At 45.2% G+C, this 16742-nt stretch overlaps 1 protein-coding gene across 1 annotated transcript in view; it reads left to right on the top strand.

The window, feature by feature from the left end:
• MEGF9 (multiple EGF like domains 9) overlaps nt 1–16742 on the top strand; it is an 80706-nt gene that overhangs the window by 45097 nt on the left and 18867 nt on the right. The window lies entirely within an intron of this gene.

Below are 16742 nucleotides of genomic sequence, written 5' to 3'. Positions count from 1 at the left end.
GTGGAGTGTGTGTGTGTGTGTGTATGTATAAGCTGGTCTTATAAAAACTAATGAAGCATATGCTGCCCCTCCTTTTAAAGATCAGATTATAAAAATATCCATAGCTGTAGCAAAAAACCTAGCAATTCACAAGGGAGTTAACTTCAGTTTCTGAGCTGAATGTATGCTGCTACAGAATTTTGCCTGTAATTCCCTGTGCATCTCTCCTCTCACAAGATTTCCTTCATTTACCAGGGAAGAGTGGGTGGAGGCGTGCATTGGGGTGTTGGGAGAGGTCACTTTCAAAGGTTATTTCTTGCATCAGAGGCTGGGATCTCAAACAGAGCTTTGACTTTCTTTCTCTGAGCATCACAAAAGAAATAGTTGAGTGAGAGACTGTAACGGGTCCTTACTTCTTCCTTTGTTGGATGCACTGCTGCATCAGTTTCCCTCTTTTCCTAGTCAGATCTCCACAACTGGTGCTTTTGAATTACCCTCTTCTGAGGTCTGGTTTATTTACATAAAATAACCATTTAACTCAGAGCTAGAATCTCCCGGCCTTCTCTAGACTCACCAATTCATTACTCTCCTCATAGGCTCAGCACAGGGGTTATTCATGGAAGTAAGTACTGTAAACTCTCTGAGGCAAGGACCATTGTTTTGTAGTGTGTTTGTACAGCACCTAGCACAGTGTGGTCCTGGTCTGTGCCTGGGGCTCTTAGGCACTACAGCAATGTAAATAAAAAGAAAAATAATGCAGCCTACATTTTCCAGGGTTTTTAGGTGCTCAGCTTGTGAAATCTCAAATGGGCCTGATTCTCAGAGGGTGGATTGAAAATCTGGCCCTTTTAAGGCATCTCAGGTTGGACACCCAGAAATTAAGGCATCCTGTATCACTAGTCACTTTTGAAAACTTAGGCCTATGCTGGTAGCTAAGTGTTTAAACTGAGAGTAATAGGACCTGATCCTGTAACTGATTATTTGTTAATGATTGCTGAGTGATTAAATTCTTCTGGGATTACGTGCAGGCGAGTGACGTTGATAACAGCTGTAGAAAGTACACAGTGTAGCTCACTGTTCTGTCAGCAGCTTTCGAAACTCGAATTGCTTGCCACTGCAGGTGAAATGAATAAATAACTGGATTAAAAATAAACCTCTCTCTTTTCTGCTGTGTCCAATTTGTCTCTCTCCCTCCTCCCCCCCCACCCCCCCGACCCAGGGCGCATTTTCCTGGGTCTGTTTGGTGCAATGTGACAGCTCTGCTGAGAAATCCTGGGCCAAATCTCATGCACTTCCCTGATTTCAGCATGACTCCTCACATAAGTAAGGCAATCAGATCTGGCCTTTTATTTGGAAACACAAGGGGTGAGAATGTACCAGCTCCTCTTCAGTGAGGGAATTAAGGACACACGTGGTTGAGAAAGAAAAGAAATGCAATAATAAAAGCTGGCTGGATAGTGGGCAATTTAGGGATGTAACTGCTTGTCTTTGCCAAAAGTCATGGGTCACCTTCAGGAAGGAATGTGGGGGAAATGTTCTTGTTAGAAGGTGACTCCGCAGTGAGTCATTGGAGGTCTAGCAGCCTTAAAGCCCCTTTTGCAGTGCCCATATAATTGCTGTGTTGTAATTGGTTGTTCAGTAGGATTCTAGTCACTTTATCTGGGGTATTTCATGCAGCTTGGGAGCCCCCTAGAACCACATAAAATCCACTGTTTCAACTTGCAAGGGGTAGGACAAGCCTTTTCTTTGGCCTTGGACTCATGTGGTTTTCTAACAACTGAGAGTGGGGTTTGTAAAAAGCCCGGGCTCAAAACAAGATGCTGTCAAAGCTAGCCGTGGTCCTGAGCGGCAAATGGTCGCACTGGCTCTCTTGCAGGCTGTGAAATTGCCTGCAGGCTCCTGAAGTGGAGAGGGGTGTTGGATTGTTTGGCCCATTGTAGAGACGAGAGCCTGCTGTAAAGTTTACATCCAGATCAGAACTTCACGAAAGGTTTTTGATCTGGACCCACCTCTAGGCAAAGTGGCTGAATGGTTTCTTGTTTCTGTGTGAAACCAGAATCTGTCCCAGACTGACTCAGACATAGGTTTACTGACTGGCTTAGAGTTTAGGCTGAATTTTGCATTTTAAAATGAGAACCCAGAATCAGGCAAGTTCAGGGGTCTATTAATACAGTTGAGCAGAATTCTAGAGTGCACTGTCCTACCCTAAGGAAAGCATAAAGGGTACTGCTAGTAACTGCTGAATTCTCCTTCTGTTAAGGATGCATCAGATACTTGATATTATTTGCTGAAGTTGTTCCTTCCTGTGTTTGTAGCACATAACCCCCTCCCCCCCCATGAGTAGCATTGCATGACTGTCTAGATGATTTGAAGGATTTTTTTTTCTTACTGTAAAGGATTGTGCTGTTACACCTAGGAGACTTGGCTTGATGGTCCAATGATCTGATCTAGTAGAGCAAATCAGATGCCTAAAAGGGGAACTCTGTCACAGTGGGTATTATCCATCTGGAGTCTGTGCTGGCTTCCACGCTAATAGACACTAACAGAGGCTTCCTGGCAGTGGAAACTCAACCAGGGACATGGTAAGCAGCTGCAACCTCCCCTTCACTGGCAGCCCACAGGAGGCAAATGGTGCTGGCTGGGGATGGTGTGCGGCTAGGACTGCAAGGAGGTGCTTTGAGTCAGTGCACGCTGCTGTTGCTTCCACTGGCAGATTTCCTGTGGAAGAATTCCAGGCCCATCACTGACTAGTATGGAGCAGCTACACACTGAACTCTGAATATAATCTCATGCCCTAATTTCACAAGAATAGGATCAGCCTTTCTTTGCAATGTAAACTCTGTGCAGTTTTAAGGCTTAATTCAGTCCCTCGGTGCATGGGACTCCATTGGCTTCGGAGGGAGTTCTGCTTGCTAAGCTGTTGCAGTTTCAACCCTTGCATCAGATGGTTTTCCCCCTCCACTTTATTTACACCAGCTAAGAGTCAAGGGAAAAACAGACCCTGATTTCTCTTATTTGAATTACTTCAGTCAAATAATCATGCCGGGTAAAGTTTATGCAGCAGAAAGGTCAGAACTGCTGATAGGGCCCAGACTGGAACCTTGAATCTCAGCCCCGTATTTGAGTAGCTGGGTTGAGGAAGGTGCCTTGGAATCAGAGGCTGGGGAGGTACCATGAAGGAAATGGGAAGTATCTGCAAGGGAGTGAGTCAGCGGAGAGGAGGGTGTGTTCCAGAGCTTCCTGTGGGATCAGCAGGAAGGGTAGCGAAGGGCAGCCTCTCCTGGAATTAATGTAACAGGGAAGGTTTGATTTAATTTTACCTCATTGACCGTTCTTGCAGCCAGGGCTTGCAGGCAGAAGTAACATAAGAATGGCCATACTGAGTCAGACCAAAGGTCCATCTAGCTCAGTCCTGTCTTCCAACAGTGGCCAATGCCAGGTGCCCCAGAGGGGATGAACAGAACAGGTAATCATCAAGTGATCCATCCCCTGTCGCTCATTCCCTGCTTCTGGCAAACAGAGGCTAGGAACACCATCCCTGCCCATCCTGGCTAATAGCCATTGATGGACCTATCCTCCATGAATTTATCTAGTTCTTTTTTGAATCCTGTTATAGTCTTGGCCTAGCAAAGAGTTCCACAGGTTGATTGTGCATTGTGTGAAGAAATACTTCCTTTTGTTTGTTTTAAATCTGTTGCCTATTAATTTCATTTGGTGACCCCTAGTTCTTGTGTTATGAGAACGAGTAAATAACGCTTCCTCATTTACTTTTGCCACACCAGTCATGCTTTTATAGACCTTTTTCATATCCCCCGAGTCATCTCTTTTCCAAGCTGATTTATTGGTAAAGTACTGATCTCTCACCAAAACCAGTGCAGGTAATATGCAAGATCTTCCCAACCATAAGAATATCTAGTGCTGTATAGTACCTTCCTTCCTGGGATTTCAAAATTAGAGCATGTCAAAAACATTTTTCCAGTGGAATGTCTTTTCATTGGAAAACTGTTTTGTCGAAATGGAAATTCTTTCTGGGGGGAACAGGTTGATTTTGACAAGATTTCATTTTGAAAATAAAAATTGGGGGAAAGTGTTTCAATAAGGTTCCAACTTTGCATTTTGAAATCTATTTCAAATCTTACAAAGTATAATATAAAATCAAGTCAAAATAGAAATAGAAAATTTTTTTCCAAAAGCTTTGGTTTACAGGAAATTTCCATAATTTGGGGGGAGTGGAAGGTTGTTTCTGATTTGAAATGAAAACAAATGTTGAAATGTCAGACTCTCCTGTGGAATGGTAATTCAAAGGTGTGACCACCCCTACTCAAAATGCTTCAGAAAGGTCAGATGAGTATTATCCTCTTGGGGGAAGCTGAGGACCAGAGTAGTCAAGGGCAGGTTCTGATATCCTAAAACTCAGGTTGAATAGGACCTTATCTCACAAATACAGCATATAATCAGTGGGCAAGGCAACTTGTGGAGAAAGATGTTTCCCAGCCTGGTTGTGGATATCAGGATCTTTTCCCAAAAATCAGGTTATGAATCACCCTGGTGAGCAGTCCGACTGGAGTGAATGGGCATACTCAGGTGAATGTGAGTGAGGGGTTCACTTCACAGTCTGGCCTTGAGTCACGCGCCTAGCTTCACACATCAGTCAGTTGGCATAGGAGCTCATCTTTCCCCACTCCCAGCCCTCCAGTTTTAACCACTATACCTTATAAAATAGAATCGTCCAGGAAGCGTTATTGGGAATTTAGGGAAAGATTCCCAAAGGCACTAAGGGGAGTTATGTGGGATTTTAACATCTACCTGCCCATTGTAATTTGGAAAATCTTTCCCTTAATTCCACCTGGACAGAATTTGGGATGCTGTGGAATTCCACAGCTTTTTGAAGAGGGAACAAAAAGCAAAAGTAGGCGAAAATGAGGTGGGTTGGGGGGGAAGTGAGATAATGCTATGAATACAAAGCTGCTCTCTGTTTCTAATTCCACACCCAGTGCGTTTTGCCACAGACAGAAATGACCTCCAGGTATTCAAAAAAAAAAAAAAAAAGTAGGTCAGTTGTCTGTTGCAGAACTAGGAACATCAGTATTGCCACAGGATGGGCAGACTCATGCACAGCGATGAGAGTGTGTGAAAAAATTAAATGGGAAACGAAAAACAAAGTGCCAAATACTCTACTGCATTCACAGGAGTTAAAACGGGTTAATACGGCTTGTACGTTGCAAACATATTGCACTAGATCCTTATGGATAGTTGACTGTGGGACAGGAGGGGAAATGTATTTGGGACTTTCATGTTGGATTGTTGAGCTGGTACTTTGTGTAATTTTGTTATTTATTATCTGTACTGCGGTAGCACCTAGAGCTTTCACTCAGGATTGGGCCCCCATTGTGCTATACATTACAGGAGTGGGTGGGTGAGGTTCTGTGGCCTGCAATATGCAGGAGGTCAGACTAGATGATCATGATGGTCCCCTCTGGCCTTAAAGTCTGAGTCTATGCGTATACACTCTACACAAGTCCCAGTGTAAAGATGATCCCTGCCCAAAAGATTCTGGTGTAAACTCTAGAGTCAAAATGTCCTCAGGTGTGGGGACCTATTCCCCCCGCCTTGTCAAAGTTGATAGGAGCTGCCTGTGGGTATCTAAGAACAAGATTTGGCCCCATATGATCTCGTGGCTAAAGCACAGGGACTTGAGTGATCTGGGTTCAATTCCCAGCTCAGCCACAAACTCCCTGTGTGACTTTGGGCAAGGTACTTATTCTCCGTGCCTCTGTTCCCCATCTATAAAATGGGGCTGACAATCTATCCTCTCCCAATAGTTTTTGGGACGGGGCTGTCCCTTATTATGTGTATTTACAACAGCTAGCCCAGTGGGCCCACAGACTGAGCTGTGACCTGGGGAGTACTACCATAATACCCATAATGAGGCCCATAGTTGTTTTTGGTTTGTTTGCTAATATAATGAAAATACCTTAAGCTGTTTTTTAAAAACAAGTTCACACCAGTTGCATAAGCTAATGCACATGTACCCCTTCTAAAAAGTGTGTATTCACGGGAAGACTGTCTCAGTAAACCTGAAACGTAATTTTGGACTGTGACCAGTCTTAGACAGTCCTTGATTTGAGAAGCATAATTCCTAGAGGCTGAGCTCTAAGGAGAAACAACATATCTCCTATATATCAGCTTGCGTGCACTTTTGTAAAGGTTGCTTTTTAAAGGACAACTGTAATTTTTTTTTTAAAGCACACTTTACCCGACAGCGTGTCACCCACCCCACCCCAATGTGGTAATTATTAACTAGACCTCCAGTACAGACCTTAGAATAAAAAAACAAAACAAAACCCCTTTCCCCAGGCGTAGGATTGATTTTAGGAGTGAACATTGACCTGACAGTGCTGTCACTATGAATGGTCTCTGTTGCTGCTAGTCAAAGGCCCTTTTTCGACTTGTTTATCTGTAGAGATCAGCACGGTCTCCTCTGGGATGGTGCGTTTCAATACATGGCCCACTGGCCAGTTCAGAGTGGTTTTGAAACTGGTTTTAATTTTGCTCTGTTAAAATGTCATCTTGCCTCATTGTTTTGCTTTCTGTTTAGCTATTACAGCAAACTGTTTTCTAAAAATATAATCAGGTGACTCGAATGTATTATTGGACTAGAGTGTCAAGGATAAAATGTCTGTTTTTATGATTACTGTTTGTGTTCCAGTGGAACTTGGATCACCAGCTGAATTCGGGCCCCCTTGTGCACTCTATGAACCTATAGTAAGAGACAGTCCCTGCCATGAAGAGCTCATAGTTCAAGTAGAAAAAAGGGTAGGAGGAGGATACAGAAGTAAAGTGACTTACCCAAGGTCACCCACAGAGCTGGGACTAGAACCCAGGCCTCTTGATTTGGAGGTTAGGATCTAAGCCACTAGCCCACCTTTGTAAACTGTCTCCATACTAAAGTGTGTGACTTCAGAGTGGACTTTGAAACAGCACCAATCAGGCAGAGGTGGAGCCTTACATCCACCCTGCTAGCTTTGGCTGTGGAGCTGTCTGCCCAAGGAATTAAGAGCTGTGTCATGCTGGCGTGAGCTCAAAACAAAATCCCCTTCTCCATGGATGCTACAGCTTCCTCCTCTAGCATCCCAGACAAGCTGCGTCTCTTGCTGCTTGCTCAGATGGAGCAAATCAGAAGAGCTTTGCCATGAGTCTTTAAAGGTTCTGTCTGGCACACTCAGGTGGGTCTCGGGCACTGTTTCTTGGCCGAGGGGTTAAATTACCCTGAGGAAAGTTAACTGAGTCTGGATTGGTTGAATCAATGACTTAAAACTGAATAGATTTCATAGGCTCCTGTATTTTTTATTATGTGAAAGCAACTGAGATTCCTCCACAGGGCCTCTGCTTGACCTCTAACCTCCCACTTTCTGAAGCCGGGGAAGGAACCAAGAGAGAGGGCGAGGAAGGCTGTCTTCAGCCTTCGTAATAGCAGCATGGGTCAGTGCAGAGCAGCGGAAGCTTCAGGGTCTCCGTGGAGCAATTCAATGTGGTGAGGTTAAGCTGGCTGGGATATTCGGTCCCTCCCCCGTGCCTGTGCCAGGGACCTGCTCCTCGCTGAGCTTTTTGATGTCCGCATCCTGCACAGCTGATACAGTGTAGGGAAAATCCTCCACTTTCCACGTACCTAGGATTTAGCAAGCCACAGTTCCGGGCTTCCTTCGAGGTTACCCTTTCACTGTATGGGAATCCTGGGGAAGTACTGGATTCTCCTGGTTAAAAATGGTGCTGCCCTCACTAGGGCATGAGAGAGGACGGTCAACTCAGGGCTTGTCTATACAGGAAACTTATCCAGTTATATCACTGTGGTTGTGCCAGTGTAACTCCCCATGTGGACACTCTTACTCCAGAATAAGAGAGCCTTTTTTTCTGTTTGTCCTAACCACTTCCAAAGCAAAATAAAGTAAACCAGTAAAAGACACACTTACACCAAAGTAAGATTGCCCACACAGGGAGTTATACTGGTGCAGCTACAGCAATTTAAATTCACACCATATCTTATCCTGGTATAACTTTCCCATGTAGACAAGCCATTAGAGACTGGAAGAGATGTATATGGCTATGACTTAGCTTGGAAAAATAGTTGTATTTTGAAAGCATGTTAAGCTAACCCATGTTAGACTAAACTGTGTCACGATCCAGTGAAGATGAGGCAGTGGTAGTTTTAATCTTTATTAAACCTTTACCTCAACCAGTTAATACAAATCTTGTCTTCACTAGGTTAATAGCACTGGTTAGTTCGCAAGGATTGACTTGACCTGAGGTAAAATGCACCTTGTTTTCCTAGTGAAAACAAGGCCTAAAGATTAAAGCAGGGACTGAGAGTCAAGTGTGCTGGGTTCTGGTCCTGGCTCTGCCACTGATTTGGCAAGCAACACTGGAAAATTCACTTAGCTTCTCCATGCCTCAGTTTCCCCATCTGTAAACTGGGATAGCAATCTTGATCTCCCTCACTGGGGTGTTGAGGCTTAATTAGTTCAGGCTGAGATCCTTGGCTGAAATGCACTGTAGCACTGCACAACATTCTGTTATCTCCCTGCTTCGTTATGCAGTTGTGTAGCTAATAGGGCAGCCTATTGGTATTCAAAGCTGAATTCGTAGAGGGTTTTCAGCAAATACCCAGGGTTCGTGCATGCAGCCATAGGTGTGGGGTATATCACATTAGAGGGATATCTTGTCATTCTGTTCCGCTTAAAAATAAATTGTTATGCATGCTTGTAAATGTCAAAGTGTAGATGTTCTGCCCTCGGAGGGGGATCTCACGCCTCGTATGCCCAGTAAAGGGCATGGAAATGGAGCCTCCCTAGGAACATTTATACGTCACTGTGTCCCCTGGAGCAGAGGATGCACTGAGTCTGAAAGGGGAATTCCACTTGATGGACAGTCTTGGCACTGTGTGTGCCCTCTGTGTAGGGGTCTCCCTTTGAGACGCTGACCCTGCCAGCCTTGTTCCCATGGATTGAAACAGCACTACTGCTGTTACTGGCAGATCCAGCCAGCCATATGTTACCTACATAAAGCCTGGCATTTCTCAAAAAGCCTAGCGGAATTGGGCATTGAGAGCTGGGGGCCTGATTCACCAAGGTATTAAAGTTTCTAAAGATGCAGCGAGGGGCCTAGTGGGCCTAGTTTTACAAAAGCACCTAAGTAGGTTGGGCACCCCACTCCCATTGAAAGTGACATAATCACTTTTGAAAATCCCACTACATACCTCTCGGCATCGTTAGGTGCCTAAATCCCTTTAACTCTGTCCATGAGCACTTCACTCCCATGTGCCCTTTAGAAAAACCCAGCCCAAACCTGTATTTTTTTTTTCTTCTAAAATAACTGTTCCCATGTTTATTGACTAGCAGAGCAGAAGTGATGGTTCATCTCCCAGCTAATGCCTTGTCAGCACCTCTGGGAATGAACGAGTTTTTATTTCTAATGGAAATTGTTCCATGTGGGCAACATAAAAGCAGTGGAAAGTGGCTAAGAGTATGTTTTGTTGTGTGCTTAAATTAGCTAAGTATCTGTTATGATTTCTATTCTTTTACAGCTTATTAAACCCCCCATAGTCAGTAAATGGTGAACCTGGATATTACTTTTGTTTGCTGACGGGAGTAATTCACAAACTTCTCTACCTCAAAGCAATTTATTACTGACGGCTCCTCCAGTGGAAAATTGCCAGTTGTTACCCTCTCTCTTACAGCAGCTGTGGCCTCCAAGAAATGCTGTTATTTCCCTCCAGCAGGCTTCCCCATTCCTATGTTTCTGCCCTAGAGCTGCACCTCACCTGCTGGATGAATCAGTGCTCTTAAAAATATTGAATCAAGACTTCTAAAATCCTTGATACAAAGTATTCATTATAGTGTAGGGAGCAGGAGAGTGGTGAGCTGGTGGCTAGGTCACTGGCATGGGATGGTGAAGATCTGCCTTCTATTCTTAGTTCTGCTATGTGACCTTGGGCAAATCATTTTACCTTTCTCTGCCTCTGTTTCTCTTCCTGTTCTTTGTAAGCTCTTTGGTGTAGTGACTATCTCTTACTCCATGTTCCTATAATGCCTGGTATGGGTCCCTGGTCTTGACTGGGACCTCTAGGTGCTATCGTAATGAAAACAACAACAATGGAGTGAAATATTCGGGGCTAAGTTCTGATCGGTTGCACCCAGACTTCAGTGGAATTACTTTGGATTTGCACTGCTGGAATGAAGATCAAAATCTGACTCTCAAATCTTTGCAAAAATGCTTTTTTCGTAATAGGAGAATAAAGGCTGTAAATGTGCAGATTCCAGGCCCCAGAAGGAGATATCACTTTTACAATCTTGGGGGCCCTTCCCTTTGGTTGCAAAAACACTTCATTAGGCGGAACATCTGCATAATTGGGTTTTTGCCATAAGGGTGTTTTTTAAAAATAACAATGACAATACCAGACAAACCTGCCAAAAGGCGCAACCTTGTTTTTCTGATTACTGAATATCCAGAAAAGATTACTAAAAAGGCTCACATACGTACATTCTCTATGTATTTTTGTGAGCCAGTCACTTCTGCTTTAACTCTGCCTGATATTGGTAACTTAAGAGGCAGGATAGTCCAGTGGTTAGGGCCCTATCCTGGGCCATGGGCGATGAGGTTTCAATTCTTGATCCACAACAGTGGCTGATTGACAATGGGGCGAATAAACACTTAGAGGCTATTTCTTCTCTTGCTCATACTAGTTTGTGAAGGAAAATGAATGCTGGTTTAGAAACAGTGGATGAGAGGAGAATCCGATGCTCCGGCCCAGCCTACACTTAAACGTTAGGTCAACCCAGCTTCAGAATTCTTCCATTGACCTAGCTACTGCCTCTCGGGGAGGTGGATTAACTACAGTGCCAGGGGAGCCCTTCCCCTAACTGTAGTGAGCGTCTACACTGAAGTGCTGCAACTGTGCCACTGTAACGGTTTAAGTGTAGACGTGGCCTGAGTGTAGAAAATACATGGAGCCAAATTCTCCTCTGGTGCAATCCCGGGGACTTCAAGTAACCAGTACTCAAGAACACAGAGTAACTTGGCCTAGACAAACCTTTTGTTACTCCTAGGCAACTCTTCACCATACCATAAATATTTCCTTTCATAGCATTTCACTGTTTGCCACTGAATACCCTTATTTCTGTTTATATGAGCCCTGAAACGGGGTCCTTGGCCTGGGTCACCCCTCCTTTGGAACAAAGTCTTTTTTGTTCTGTCTCTGTACAGCGCCTGCCTCAATGGGGTCCTGATTCATGAGTGCAGGTTCTGCGTGCTATGATAATACAAACAATATCCACCTTGGATGGCCCCTTCTATGGAATCTCCGCCAGAATCATTCTGTTATGAGATAACTGTCTGTGCAATGGGGAGTGATTCTACCCCAAAGGCTCCTGCAATCTCCTAGGATCTTCTCCACTGGCTCGGGGCCACTGTGCTGCATCTCCCTGACCCTGGGAGAAGTACTGTCATTGCTCTCCCCAGCCACTGATGCTCCTAGGATCCCCATTAATAGCATGGAGGAGTTAAGACAGTCCAGGCTGCAGTATCTCCGCTGTCTTATCCATGGGGCTTGTAGAGCACAATGCCTGTGCCCTAGGCCCTCCTCTCTGCAGCCATGACCCAGGGAGGGGGTGACCAGTGCCCGGGGCGGGGGAGATGGCACTGTGGAAGCGGTACTTTTGGCCAGACGATCTGGCCCTTTGACATTTATAAAATGCCCTTTCATAGCTGTTAAGTATTCCGTCTCCGGCGATGGATTCCATATACATACATTTTGTCCACTGGCACAAAGCAAGGAATGTTTCACACAATGACCCAATGTTTGCTACAATAAAGCCGTCCTTCTTCCCCCTTCCACAAAAGGAGCCCTCAGTGGGCTTGCATAATGGGCTTCTTTGGCATGTGAATCGCACACAGAAGGTGTTATTAAATTAGCACCGGGGAGAAAGTGTTGGGCTTCCAACGGCTGTAGTGGAACCAGAGGAGCAAGGAGATGAAAGTGAGCCATGTGCTAATGGCTTCTCTGTTCTTCTTTTCCCCATCTGTTAATACCCAAATCAATTAACCTGAAAATCAACCGACAGGTTGTGATGGTTGTGTTAGGGCTCAGTATGCTCACGGCAAGTACTAATGGTGATGTTCCGCCATGAAAATGTCCCATACAAATTAGTAGGAGAATGATAACTCTGCTGGAGTTGGGTGTAGCATTGTTTTAGCTGGGTTGGTCCCTGGATAAGGTGGTGAGGTCATATCTTTTTATTGGACCATCTTCTGTTGGCAAGAGAGACAAGCTTTCAAGCTTACACAGATCTAAAGAGCTCTGTGCAGCTTGAAAACTTCTCTTTCACCAGCAGAAGTTGGTCCAATAACAGATATTAGCTCACCCACCTTGTCTTTAACTTTTCTGTAGGCAGTTTAAACTGTCCTAGAAAAGGGAATAGAAAATGTTACCCCTGCTCTTGAATGCTATCAAATTTATTTTTTTAAAGCCCTATAGAAAGGGATTTCACGGGGATTCCCCACGTGTAAAGAAGACCCAAACTATTACAACTCGTGATTGATTTTCTGTATTCCACAGCACTGTGCTGTATGAACAGCTGCTTAGGACATGTTCATGCCTCCTCTCATCTATCTTGGGCTCATTACAGCCTGAAGGCCCTTTTGATTAGGGAAACTCTCCCATTGAAAGCAGCAGGAGTCTCATCAAGGTTCATTGTGCTGCACAATGTATGGATCACAGTGTGACATACCTGTATGTCTACACTGGAGTTGGAGACGTAATTTCCAGCTGGGTCATATGTACCGCGCCAGTCTGATGGAGCTATTATGCTAAGAACCACAGTGTAGCTGCAGTGGTGTAAGTGATAGGATGGGTTGGCCGCCCCAAGTTTCGGATGGGATGATATTCGGGGCAGCTAACTCACCCCACTGCGCATGCTGCCATGGCTACACTTCTATTTTTAGTGTGCTGGCTTGATCAGACCTAGTGTGGGTATGTCTGCCCCAGCTGGCAGTTACACCTCTAGCTCCAGTATTAGTTATACTCAGTGTCACATCTCAGCCAGCCCGATGTTTTCAGATTATTTTTCCTAACAAGCCCTTAGCTCCCCATGCAGCTCTCTGCTGTGTGTTGCAGAGGATAGCACATTGCACAAACCACAAGATGAGGGAGATTGTGGTAGTGGTGGCCGCGACAGTACCTGATCAGAAGGATCTCCACTCCCCTCAGCATACAGGTGCTCTGCAGCTTCAGGACATGGCGTGGGGTAGGACCAGGGGAAGGAGAAGAGGCATCAGCTGTTTCCTGTAGTATGCTCCCTGTGTGTCCAGGAAGGTTTCCAAGTAGCCAGCTGACAGCCAGAAAAATTGTTCTGGGTGGTTACCCAGCCACCCCTCGGCCCCTGTGACTTCACCCTCCAGTGCTGTCAACAAAGGGATTGTGTGGTTGCCATTACCAGTGTGGGCCACGTAACAACCCAGCTCCTGAATGGAATGATTTGGCCCAGGGAACTGTTAAAAGATCCTCAGATGCTTCTGCTCTCTCTAAGTGCCTGAGCCCCTGTCATTGATTAAAAGGGGTGGGTGGGTGAGGGGCATCCCTGCCCCCCAAGGAATGATTCGGGGGCAACTCTGCAGAGGTGTGGGGTTTCCTGCATCCCATATGGCCATTCCCCCTGGGGACTAGAATGCAGCCCTGGTGAACGGAAACCAAATCAAATCAGGTTTTACAGGCCCATCTGGTTCTGGTGTGGGATTCTCTTTTCTCCAAGTGTTTTATCTCATTTACATCTGTCCCCCCACCCCCCCGCTGGCAATTGCCCTACAGACATTCCACTCCTTTATCTGTCCAGGTTGTCTGAGAACAGTGTCCACACACAGTAATATTTCCGTGCTCCTCTCCTTCCAACTCGTGCTGTTTCCTTCATGCTAGCCCTGGTGGACCAGGTTCTTGGTGATGTAGCCTGTGGAGTGTTCCCAAGCCATATTCTCCAGCAGCGGTTAGGGTCCTGATTATGTGCCACTCCCGTTCTCCGTCAAGGTGACTCCATTTACATCTCTGTGCTCTGCTAGCATGCAATGCCATGGCGCATCAGCCCCAGACTTTTTAAACCTCTGCCATGCTCACACGGTGTTAGAGACACAAATTGGGCTGGTAAATGCTCTTGTGCCCTGCAATGGCAAGAATTGTTTTGAATCACTAGGTGGTGTCCGGCTTGAATGCACTATAAAATCCATGCACCCTGTATAAAGTATGTACTGTCACAGATCCAAATAAAGTCCCAGGTGGGCAGCCACCCTTTGGCACCAGAAATCAAGATTTTCCAACAGGGGCCTCCACTGCATGAACGCCAAGCGCTAAAAACTTTTTGGCTTCCACATGGTTAATCATTGGAAATAGTAACCAAGCAATTTGTGTTGCTGTGTCTTAATAGTCTCCCTCCCCAAAATATTCCTGGCTTGCACTCCAAATCCAATTCAGTTCTCACTCTTCAAGTATTAAACTGTGGGTCTTTTCTTTCAAGCCTTTGGATTTTTTATGGGCACAATTGCTCTGGTAACAGGGCTTTTTTGTGATTTCAGCGTGTTTATACCATTGACCTTTGCTTCGAAAAGTGTTCAGCAGTCTTCATTGGACTGGAGCTCTGAAAGGCAGTGTTGTAAGGGCTTTATCCTATAGAAGCAGTGACCACAGGCAACGCTTTATATTTGCTGAGTGATTTAATCTTACGCATGCAAGACTTGGCTCCAGGCCATGTGTAACGTGGAGAAAAGTCCTCCTAGAGGAGTACTGATACCAAACTTTCCAAAACTTTTTAAAAATAACTTCCTATCCTGTTATTTTTAATCTAACAAGTAAAATCCATGGGTGTTGTCCCAAGAACACTACATTTAAGAACAGAGGAGTCCTAGGAAAGAAACTTTGTTTAAAATGAAGCAGGAGTCTGGCTGGAAAGAGGTTGCTGGGGAGGAGAGTCCTGTTAAAATAAATGTCTGGTCAATATAAAGGTGAGAAAATAATAGAGAACGCCCCAGAATCAAGGGAAACGAGCCCAGGAGGCTAAATTTGAAACCACTTTAGGAAATGATTCTGTAAACTCTTACTTGTAGGATTACTCACATGAAGGACTGGGCTCTTAATTTGTACTCCATCTCTAAATACTGTCCGGAGTTAAACACGGTTAGAGTTCAGTTTGATATCAGCAATAGCAAGGGAGAACAACAGATGTGTTTTTCAGCTGAAATTTGAAATGAGGCAGAGATAATCAGGAAAGCAGAGAGCTACAAGCGCCTGTTCTGACTGAGCTATGCCCTGTGCAGGAACAAGAGGGATGGGGACAAAATCACCTTTGCACTTACCCTATCTTTGAGCCTTTGGGCTGCTCTAATTTACCCCTGTCTGCTCTTGGCCACAAGGAACCATTTCAGAAACTGGGAGTAGCTCCAGTATTTCCCCTTTTCCTCTCACCATGAGGACAGGGGAGTGGGATAGACCAATTATGCTGGCTCTTTGCCACAAAGGGATTACCTCTACATCAAGGGAAATTCTCCAGGGGCCATATCTACCCAGTTTACTGGAGCAGCATAAAGGAGCCAATTCTTCTTTGCATTATGGCTCCTTTATGCCACTCCAGCTGTGGCCACTGGGATTTAAGAAACCTAAAAACCATACTGCCAAAAGAAGAATTGCAAGGGACCATTCAAGATGGAAATGCATTCTGCACATCACCAGGGCTACATCTCAGCCATGTGTCTGCTGCTGCATCTCCCTGGTAGCCGAGTTCCTAGCGGTCCTCAGTGTATTGCAACTGACAGTCTCCGTGAGATAGGGAAGTGCTGTCATCCCCATTTTATAGTTGGGGAAGTGAAGCCCAGAGAGATCAGGTGACTTGCCCAGAGTCACATAGGGAGATTGTGATGGAATTGAACACAGGGCTGCAAAGTCCCACACTAGCCCTCTTACCACAAGACCATCCTTCTTCTAGGGAAGCATGTGTGTGTGGGGGCAGGAGGGTTACTCTTCACCTGCACATAGGTACAACACAGCACAGACATGTTATCCCCCCCCAGTCTCCCTCAGGTCCCTAGTGCATTTGATGATCCGGTTCAAAATTGCTTTAAGCCCTCCCTCATCTTGCTCCAGTCCCCCTCACAGATCTAGTCTGTCTCCTCCCCCTCCGTTCATGCCTGCCCTAGTTAGCACTGGCCTCTTCTATCTCCCCCTTCCTGCAACTACTGCTGTTCTTGATGAGAGAGCCTTCTTCTGTCCATGCTGAATAGTTGTGGGGAGGGCAGAAGAGGCTATGATGTAGCCATGGTGGCGAGTACAGTGGACTTCCATCTTTGAATGGTCCCTTGCAAGTCTTCTTCCTTTGGCAAGAGTCAGTATGGGAGGATTTCGGTTTCTTAAATCCCTCAAAATTGTAGCTTCCAACCACATTTGTGGTCAGACTCGTGCTCTATTTCCTTCAAGCTCAGCTGTATAAATAAACCTCCTGTAATCTTCTGCACACTGGACACAACGCCACTTGTTGCAATCATCTTGTTCTCAACTGATGCAAGACTGCAACTTGCCAAGACCATAAGTAGCTCCTTGTTTATGACAAGCTCAAACCAAAGGATGTTAAGAATACACCATAACTTTTGACACTAAAAGCTGCTGTTTCCTCTCCTCAGCTGTTTTTATGGCCATTTTTCTGCTTCATATAACAATTTTATCATAATACCAGAGA

The sequence above is a fragment of the Caretta caretta genome, chromosome 16 (genome assembly GCF_965140235.1).
Source record: "Caretta caretta isolate rCarCar2 chromosome 16, rCarCar1.hap1, whole genome shotgun sequence".
NCBI lineage: Eukaryota > Metazoa > Chordata > Testudines > Cheloniidae > Caretta > Caretta caretta.
Note: the sequence above shows the minus strand (reverse complement) of the source record. Positions and strands in the feature narration are given on the sequence as shown.